This window comes from Lithobates pipiens, unplaced genomic scaffold (assembly GCF_037356315.1).
Source record: "Lithobates pipiens isolate NorthernLeopardFrog02 unplaced genomic scaffold, aLitPip1_a1.2 Scaffold_27, whole genome shotgun sequence".
NCBI classification, from domain to species: Eukaryota; Metazoa; Chordata; class Amphibia; order Anura; family Ranidae; genus Lithobates; species Lithobates pipiens.
The window spans coordinates 27,385,774-27,394,728 of NW_027507788.1; the positions used below are offsets into that span (position 1 = coordinate 27,385,774).

Here is an 8,955-nt window from a genome sequence, read left to right on the forward strand (position 1 = left end):
GGTGGCACTGTGCTTCCCAGAGTAGAAGGCTGTAGTTCTGGTGTCCAACAGCGGGTGTCTCCCAGCAGACACCACATCGCAGTAATCAGTTTCTACCTAATGCTGGCTGCTGGGAGGGTATTTAGGTCCTCTGCTACTAGTGCCTTTCGCTCCAGTGTTTTACTGCTGCCAGATAGTGTTTGCCATTGATCCTGATCTTGCTCCTGCCATGCACCCTGTATCCTGTAACCTGTACCCTGCTGCCCTATACCTGTTTCCCCTTTTTCCCGATCCCAGTTTTTGTTCCCTCTTCCCATCTGTTTCCTGCACCTCCAGTCTCCCCTGCTTTTCTGTTCCCCATTTTTGTATATATTGTATAAAGTTAGTTGTTAGACTTTCTGTTTGTTAGGTCGATTTGTTATTCTGTCACTGGGTTTTTGGTTCACTTTAAGCATGTCTGGCCACCCCTGTTGCTGACTCTTGACACAGATCCTTATGTGTTTTCTAATGAGATAGCAAAGTAGTGGTTTGCTTTTGGAAACATTGTATAGGGTCCTACATCAGAAGCAAAGGAAACAACAGAAGGAGGAATCACTGTGTGGTGCCAGGCAGGATTGCACAGTGAATATATTATATACAGTATCTCACAAAAGTGAGTACATCCCTCACATTTTTGTACATTTTTATTATATCTTTTCATGTAACAACACTGAAGAAATTACACTTTGCTAGAATGTAAAGTAGTGAGTGTACAGCTTGTATATAAGTGTAAATTTGCTGTCCCCTCAAAATAACTCAACACACAGCCAATAATGTCTAAACTGCTGGCAACAAAAGTGAGTACGCCCCTAAGTGAAAATGTCCAAATTGGGCCCAAAGTGTCAATATTTTGAGTGAAAAGTTTGTTCCCCCCCCAGGCTCAACTTTCAGTTCCTTTGAACAGATTATCACACAGGATGTCCACCCAATTCATCAGGCACCATGCTGGCCAGGTGTGAGGGGCCAGTCGAATATCCCCAGGAGTCCCACTGGTTAGATAATAATGACCTTATGGCTTGTTTTAGCCATGTTTACTGCAGGCAGGCTGTAAACATGGTAATTTGATTCACATCAAAGTCCTTTCAAAGCTTTGTTGTACAAGACATATTGTTCTTATGTGCCATCTGCATTAATATCATTTTTCCAGTATTGCATCTCCTCCTATTGTGCCTGATTTGCACACAAACATTTGCCACAAGATGCAAAAAAAAAAAGTTGATATTGGTCTTGCTCCAATCCTTGTGATGTTCTGGTATGAAAGCATTGATGATAACCTCTTTGTCAATATAGTTGACGGTGGACGGAGAGCCTTTCTTATCAGGAGCCCATACATTCCACATTCACTTATAATTCTACATGGATGTAAATAACATGTCCCCATCTCCCTCATAAAAATCACACCAACATTATATATATATACATACACCATGCAATATACTAACCTTCTTGGGGTAAATAATATACATAACATCATTTGGGAGTATATTAGATTTACTGCTGTTTTTAGACAAAGAGGGGAAATTACAGATAGGTACCATCACCAGCTATACTGGTATAATTCTCTCAAGAGATGGGAAAAACATCAAGGTGTCACTTATGACATTCCAAAACATTGTTTGAATATGAATAACAGAATGAAAAAAACTGCGCTAGCGGAATAAAAGTGCGAGATTTGTGCTTTGACGTACTAATCAGATAACGCCATAACAAGAATTAAAATAAACGTGCTAAAAAATATATAAACGTGCTAAACAATATATAATATATAAAGTGCTAAATGCTTGGAGATATTTTCAGAAATGTTGAAAAAAAGGATTCTCAGGCTGGTGGTCCCCTCAGGTAACCTCACTCACCAGAGTTGCTGGACCCTCAGCTTCTCAGTCCAGGGGTCAGATAGAGCTTTAAATAATTAAGTGGAGGTAATATATGGTGGCTTCATCCATAAGGTTCTCAGAATGATTCAGAGGAAAAAATACAGAGATGAAAAAAGAAGAGAGAAAACATTCATGTGAAGTACAGCTAGAGTGTATACAAGCTTCTTATCATGAATCACTCAAGAGACGTTTGCACATCACAGGCATCAGCGTGTTTCCGGGTTTGCACGTCTTTGATGACGCCCCACCCACCCCAAAGCACCTTGTCCCCATGTTGATGAGGACAAGGGCCTCTTCCCAACAACCCTGGCCCTTGGTTGTCGGGGTCTGCGAGCGGGGGGCTTATCAGAATCCGGGAGCCCCCCTTCCCCAAAGCACCCTCCCATGTTGAGGGCACGCGGCCTGGTATGGCTCAGGAGGGGGGTGCTCGCTCGTCCCCACCCCCTTTCCTGACCGGCCGGGCTGCATGCTCGGATAAGGGTCTGCTATGGACTTTGGAAGGACCCCCACGCCGTTTTTTCAGTGTAGGGGTTCCTCTTTAAATCCATACCAGGTTTCAATCTCGCCAATGGAGGCGGCAACATTCACTTCCTGTGCTAGTCCCGTCTAACGTTCAAAATGAACAGACTTTACTCCGTGTGTGGGCAAGTCCGTTCATTTCAAAAGTCCGGCGGACTAGCACACAGACGGGCGGATTGTCTGCCGGACTGCCAAGTCCAGGGGACAATTTTGAGTCAAGACTTCTTTCTAAGTCCGCCGGACTTTTGGGAACAAAAAGTCCACCGGAGCCCACACACGGGCGGATTGACTCTGGTCCGCCGGATAATCCGATCGTGTGTACGCGGCATAACTGCTAATTTAAATCTGAAAGACAATTAATTAATGGGAAAAACAAAACATCTGTACCTCATAACAACATTTGGAACGTCATTTGTAACTTTTTAATTGATTAATGCCTGACTATTGTTTCATTTTTTTATTGTTTCATTGTTTCATTGTTTCATTTTTTCATTGTTTCATTGTTTCATCACTTTGAAGGACCTGCAAACAAAACACAAACATTAGTATCCAAACTAGTTTAGCTTCTTCCATGGTCCCTGGAAAAAGAAGACAGTTATTACACACAATTATCACAGCAATTGACTTTTTAAGTCCCCCAAGTCTTTTCCCATTAATTGTATTGCTAGGGGAACAATTGTCATATTTTCCTATACTAAGCAGGTGGTATTGGTAAACTTTGCCAATGGCGATGCAATTTGCATCTATCTACATACCAGCCAGAATGGTAGATTAGACCAGGAAGCAAATTTTTGGAATGTTCATCCAGTCTTGTTGCTGGCTGTTTTTAGGGTGTGGGCTGCCATTTAGAATCTCTTCTTCAGCACTGTGTGATCTGCCCTGGCTGCTATCTTTCATATCAGGCCAGTGCGCTATGCTGTCCCTGTCCTGGGTTTTCATTTCAGATACCTGTATTGTTGGGTTTTCTTGCTCCGTGCTAGCAATGTTAGAAGTTTTACAAAATCTCCATGCATGTATATTCCATTTATAACATTTGAACTCTCTCTGCCTTCCCGTACATCTGCTTATTATGGATATATCTGCCTTTGACCCATACTCCCTATCACTGGACTCCTGACAGAAGTCTCGCAGGATATTGACAACATTTTGGTAGGACCTAGCATTCCTCAGAGCCATTCTAGTGGGATAGCTTACATAACACTTATTGGGCATTGAGTGTATGAAATTTGCATCATCCTCCAATAAGTCAGGACAGTTAAACACTTTCATATACAATGTAAGATACTCACTGCAGAACAATATTGGGTCATCTCCTCTCCTACATTGAATTTATTGTAAATCACTCATATCACTATCATGACTGTCCACAATATGCTGTAACTCTTTCCTCTTTCCTCTGCATCTGCTAAGTTATCATTAACTTGTGCAGATAACAAGGGGCAAACTGACCATTCGGGCTCTCGGGCACTGCCCGAGGGCCCCATGCCACTAAGGGGCCCCATCAGGATTTCCAACCTCAATAAAACCAGGGACAGTATGTAAAAATCTATGTTTTTAAAAAAATCCCAAGATTATAGCTGCCCAGTCTCTCCAGTACCTTTTCAGTGTGTGTATGTGTAATCTGTGTGTATATACTGTGTGTGTATAGTGTGTGTCTGTGTGTATATACTGTATGTGTGTGTTAATATACTGTATGGCCCCATAATCTATTGCCTGAGGGCCCCATAATCTCCTATTGCCCGGGGGCCCCATGAGTTGTGAGTCCGCCCCTGCAGATAACTGCCCTGCCAAAGGTCCTGGTAACCATGCTTTTAGAGGAGAGCATACATCCTCATTACTCAAATGGAATTTAAGCACTAAATTTATTGGACAGACTCACTGGTGATTCCAGGGTATTAAATTCACCCAGAATCTGGCACAAAGTAAGTCTTTCTTGGATTGTTATTGCTGATTCAAAGCTATAGGTGCAATAGCTTTCATCACGGCCCTTCCCCTCACTGACTGTGCAAATATTGGCCAATTGACATGTTTCTTTGTGCTCATTGAGTGATAATATACATTGCTCTTTAGTAAGAAGCTGGGAGTCTGCATTTACTAAAGACATAACCAACTCTTCCATCTCTGACAACTTTATTCACAATGACTCTAAAAGTTTGCTCTTCATATCACAGTCCATGCTGCACCTCTGAAGCCATTTTTGTAGCTCACTGTTTCTTTCTGTAAAATTGCCTGCGGTAGCCCGCAATTCATCCATCTCAATACTGGAGGCTGTTGAAACCTTTAGAAGGTTTTCACTAATTTTCTCCATGTCCTCCTCAAGACATCTCCTCTTTGCTTCCCACTCCCCCCCCCCCCCCCCCCATTTGCTCAGATATAAATTTAATTCTGAGCAACACTGCAATTTCATTTGCCAACTTCTCTTTTTTCACTTTCCTTGTTAGCTGTTTACCCAATAATCTGCTATTATGTTGCTGAAACTGAGACAATAGTACATTACACAAACTTTTAAGAGGTTTATCTGCACATGAATGATAACTGGCAGAGACATATTTTTTAACATATGTATACTAGGGATGAGCCGAGCACCTCCCAGTTCGGATCGCAGCAGAACTTTGAACAGGCAAAAAATTTGTTTGAACGCGCGAACACCGTTAAAGTCTATGGGACATGAATGTGAAAAATCAAAAGTGCTAATTTTAAGGGTTAATATGCAAGTTATTGTCATAAAAAAGTGTTTGGGGACCTGGGTCCTGCCCCAGGGGACATGTATCAATGCAACAAAAAGTTTTAAAAACTGACTTTTTTTTCGGGAGCAGTGATTTTATTAATGCTTAAAGTGAAACAATAAAAGTGTAATATTCCTTTAAATTTTGTACCTGGGGGGTGTCTATAGTATGCCTGTAAAGTGGCGCATTTTTCCCGTGTTTAAAACAGTCCCTGCACAAAATGAAATTTCTAAAGGAAAAAATGTAGTTTAAAACTACTAGTGGCTATAATGAATTGTCGGGTCCCGGCAATACAGATAAATGTCATTGAAAACAACGGCATGGGATCCCCCACCCGGTCCATTACCGGGCCTTTGGGTCTGGTGTGAATATTAAGGGAAACCCCAAACCAAAAATTTAAAAAAATTGCCTGTGGGTCCCCCCAAATTCCATATCAGGCCCTTCAGGTCTATTGTGGATATTAAGTGTAGGGGTCCCCCTCAAAATCCATATCAGACCTGAAGGGTCTGGTATGGATTTTAAGGGGAACTCTATGCTAAAAATTTTAAAAAAATGGCGTTGGGGTCCCCCCAAAAATCCATACCAGACCGTCATCCGAGCACGCAACCTGGCAGGCCGCAGGAAAAGAGGGGGGGACAAGAAAGCACTCCCCTCCTGAACCGTACCAGGCCACACGCCCTCAACATGGGGAGGGTGCTTTGGGGTATCCCCCCAAAGCACCTTGTTGATGGGGACAAGGCCAAGGATAAATCCAAGGAAAAAAAACAAGCTTAACTTGTATGTGCCTCCACTGTGGGGGCACTTATAAGTTAGTGTTAGGTACCACAGATACCAGGGTGCCTTGACGAGGCTCTGTGGCTTACGCATGCGTTTGCAAATGTGTGTAGACTAAACCCCTGCTTTTAACGCATACTGCACAAAGTTTACTTGTAGGGTTTCCACCTTGTCAAACCCAAACACTTTAGTGGCACACAGCAATTATTTTTATAGTATAAACTATACATATTTTGCTATTAAATAACATTTATAATCTTGTGAACTTAAGAACAAGAGTCGCCCTTTACATCAGAGTCCACAGAGTTCCTTTTTTACATCTGAACTCATGAACTTCACTGTAAGAGGGGACGCTGCAGACTCTGATGTAAGGGAGAACTCTGGGGCCTCTGACATAAGGGATCCTCTGGGAACCCTTATTTAAGGGGGAACACTAAGTACTCTGATGTATGGAGATGACTCTGATGTAAGGGGAAACACTGTGGCCCCTAGTATAAAGGGGAAATCTGATGTAAGGGGTGCTCTGAGAACTCAGATTTACCTTTGTGTGATCTGAGGCTGCTGGATTTTAAATGTCGTTTTCTGAGGCACAGTGCTGGGGATTGGAGTGTGGGCAGACATAGAGGGGTAGGGGTGGGAGGGAGAGGTGCAGATCGTGCCCTCTCTCCTGTCTGTGTGTGTTTGGGGGGGATTGTTAGTGCTGGCTTTGGGCAGTGTGAAAGAGTGTAACAGACACTTTCAACTTAGACAACTGCTGGGAAGCCATAGTCCAGTCTAAATAATGTGTCCATGTTTCAGGCAGTCTGGAATCCAGACGCATGATTCCAAACCCGAACTGTCTGGATGAATCCTGGACAGATGGAAACCCTATTTAGTTGTCTGTAGGTTGATCAGTAAGTTAAGCTTGTTTTTTTTTCCTTGGATTTATACTTGGATTTGTTTATAACTGTAGTTAGCCTTCCAATGCTTCTTACCGTGATAGCCAGCTATAGATGGGGCAATTGGCTTACCCTTTTTGTATCAAAGTTTTTATTGCTGTCTGTGCCCCCGCTAAGGTGATTCACCCTTTCAATTTGTCCTGTTTACCATTATCATTAAAAGTGAAAGTAAAGAAAATCCCAAATTTTGGGTTGTCCCCAGAAAAGTGATAGAGAGGTAATCTTCCAATGGGGACACTAGTTCATGTGTTCATCTCTCACTTCCTGTTTTAGCTATGGGACAGAAAGTGAAGGAAAAAACCCTCCCTTACTCTATCCAAAATGTTAGCCTATAGTTCTACTTTAAGTGTTGACAAAAAAAACCTGGAAGCTGATTGGTTTCTATGCAGAGCTACTCCAGATTTTGCACTCTCCGGTTCTAGTAAATCAAATCCTGTATTTGTGAACACAGTCAATGCTGACAGTATGTTATTGTTTCTCTCTGAACCACATATGTCAATTGCAAATCTCCTACAAGACTTAAAACACTTTCAATCTATATCAAACTTAAAAATCAACCACTCTAAATCAAACGCCATGAATATCACACTACCCCCAGACTCAGCGTCACTTTACTCGGGCCAAAAATACAATAACCTATTTAGGTATCCAAATTCCCACCAAACTACTGGATCTATTCGATTGCAACTTCACCCATGTCCTTAAAGAAACAATGACCTAAAATATTGGAATTCATTAAATGTCTCCTGGTTTGGTAGCACTTACTTTATCAAAATTACAATATTACCCAGATCCTTATACATTATGCAAACCATCCTCATTCAAATACCAGAAACATTCTTTGCCTCTTTCCGACAAGCCTATTCAACTGTCATATGGAGGAGTAAACCACCCAGAATCAAATACACGAGACTTACTCTACATAAGCTCAGTAGAAGAATAGCACTCCCTGATTGACGCAAATATTATCAGGCATCTCTTTTAGCAAGAATAGTAGACTGGAACATACATTAATCAGTCAAAGACTGGGTAACATTGGAACACCTACAATCCTCAGATAACTCTCCATGGATACATCCAAATCACCATCCCCCTGCCATCAAATCACATCCTCTAATAGGCCCTACATTAGAGGTCTTCCATGGATCTTTTAAAAACCAACAACCCAACACAGTGGTTAAGTTCCCTCACACCAATAAGAGCCAACGCAAACTTCCCCCCAGGCCTAGAACAAAACGTTCTCTCCAAAATCTGGCCCCATTAAGACGTCTTATACAAACACTTCTTTAAAAGGAGTACCCTTTTATCCAGAGATGAACTAAGCAATAAACTTAATCTGAACTCAATCCCAAAATGGAATTATATGCAAAATAAACATTATTTAACTAGAATTGAAGCATCCCAGGCATGGATAAGACCCACTATGAGTCTAGAATACCTTTGAAAAAAAAGAGACATCTCATATCAATTCTATAGATTTCCCTCTTTGAAGAAAAAAATTATTTCTCCAGTACGTCATGCCAAGCATGGGAACAAGACCTTAATATCAATTTAACAAATACTGAATGGGAAACCATATACATATATGCTCATAAAGCATTTTTAAACGTAGAGACTCTGGAATGTGGGTACAAAATTCTCACAAGATGGTACAGAACACCCTTTAATTAAATAAATTCTCACCCCAGACATCAAATAGATGCTGGAGATATGAAAAAGAGGAGGAATGAATGCTGCACATATGGTGGTTGTGCTCCATGGTCCAGGACTTCTGGAAGATGGTCCATGACACCATCTCTTTAATCACATCTGAAAATCTGCACTTTACTGCAACGTAATATCTCCTACATCATACCGGCATTCCCAAGAAACAATACCTCAAATCCTTATCCATGTTCATGATCAACGCAGCGAGACACTGTATACCATGCTTCCAAAAAGGAATGGTTCCGCAGAACCAATAACATAGAAATATTGGAAGAACTCATTAGCATCTCACAGGAAAAAAAATCTAAATTTACTTCCACATGGTATAACTGGATTAATTTCAAATCCTCCTCTGCCTATGAAGCAGTTAATGTACCCCCCCCCCTTTTTTTTTCTTAT

The 8,955-nt window shown here is 41.5% G+C and overlaps 1 pseudogene; it reads right to left on the bottom strand.

Annotated features, from left to right (window-relative positions):
- Positions 1-3,182: 3,182 nt before the first annotated feature.
- On the bottom strand, positions 3,183-7,918 carry LOC143932924 (posterior protein-like; annotated as a pseudogene).
- Positions 7,919-8,955: the final 1,037 nt, after the last annotated feature.